Source organism: Sinocyclocheilus grahami, unplaced genomic scaffold (assembly GCF_001515645.1).
Source record: "Sinocyclocheilus grahami isolate Dianchi unplaced genomic scaffold, SAMN03320097.WGS_v1.1 scaffold3263.1, whole genome shotgun sequence".
In the NCBI taxonomy this organism is placed as follows: Eukaryota; Metazoa; Chordata; class Actinopteri; order Cypriniformes; family Cyprinidae; genus Sinocyclocheilus; species Sinocyclocheilus grahami.
In genome coordinates this window covers 1-1,102 of record NW_015508415.1, presented here as the reverse complement: position 1 = coordinate 1,102, position 1,102 = coordinate 1, and the positions used below count along the sequence as shown (strand labels likewise).

Sequence of the window (1,102 nt, the reverse complement as noted above, 5' to 3'; positions counted from 1 at the left end):
TTTACATTTCTTTTCAAATTACTAACAGTTTAACAGTTCAGAGCACGAGGGACCCTGCAGGACACAGATTGGGTTGCCCCATGTGTTTTCCTATTATGTCACATGTAAATTCCTAAAATCCTTACTTGACTTTTCATAAGTCACACTGCGAGTTAGGCGAGTTACTGCCTCTCAAATCAAATGCATAACTTCAGCTGCAAATAATGGCTTCTCTTTGTGTGTTGCATTAAAGCAACAGATCGCACGCGCTCATCCTAAAACAATGCTGGATCACATAGCAGTCGAATAAACGTGAAGTATTTCTCACCTTAAACTCAAAGTCGAGACGTAGATCCAAGATAAAATAGTAATCTGTGTAAGCAATCAAGACGAAAATCAAGAACATTCATATGTTAAGTTTAGGCTGTATTTGAATAATAAATGACACCATTAAGCCGAAGTTTGACAGTCATGAAAGTATCTCTTATCTGCAGTGCAGGGGCGAATAATGAGATATGCTGTTTTCCCACATTCAATTGTATTCTCGTTGACTTCAGATGAAGAATGAATTGTGAAGTGATTGATTACCTTATCTTCATCGTCTGATAGGCCTAATCCACCGCTTGAATTCATGATGAAGAGATTTATTCCGTGAATTACATGCCAGCTCGTTGTTGTTTGCTGTGTGTTCTGTCAGGAACAGCAGCTGTCTGTCTGACTGACTCCCGCCGTCTCACCTGGACGTTGAGCCTCTGGTCACGTGACTCCCGCCGTCTCACCTGTACTGGTGCAGCTGCGCTCCTCTCATTTCTTTCATAGCTGTGTATTTGCGGGTAAACCTGTGTGTCTTTTACCTTACAGAGCTTGTGTTCAGGTGTTGTGTGGGTTGTTTCACCTTGGAGATACAACATATAACTCGACCTCCTTAATAACACTTTATAATAAATATGAGCAGAATAACATATAGCATTCTTAAATAAACACCTTTAAATGGCTACTTAATGTTTATATCGCCTGTGTGTGTGTTGTTGAGGTCTTGTAAATACTCGGACTTGGGGTGTGCGATATATATCGTCTACAATAATATCGTAATTGTTGTTTTAACGATGTGCGATTTGACATT

At 39.8% G+C, this 1,102-nt stretch overlaps 1 long non-coding RNA gene across 1 annotated transcript in view; it reads right to left on the bottom strand.

Moving 5' to 3' along the window:
* The window catches only part of LOC107576149 (uncharacterized), a 1,542-nt gene extending 770 nt beyond the window's left edge, over positions 1-772 (bottom strand). Inside the window, exons 1-2 of the long non-coding RNA XR_001608007.1 lie at positions 568-772; positions 308-351 (exon numbers count right to left, since the gene is read on the bottom strand). This is a non-coding gene — a long non-coding RNA (uncharacterized lncRNA). The remainder of the gene's footprint in view (positions 1-307; positions 352-567) is intronic.
* Between the last annotated feature and the right edge of the window lie 330 nt (positions 773-1,102).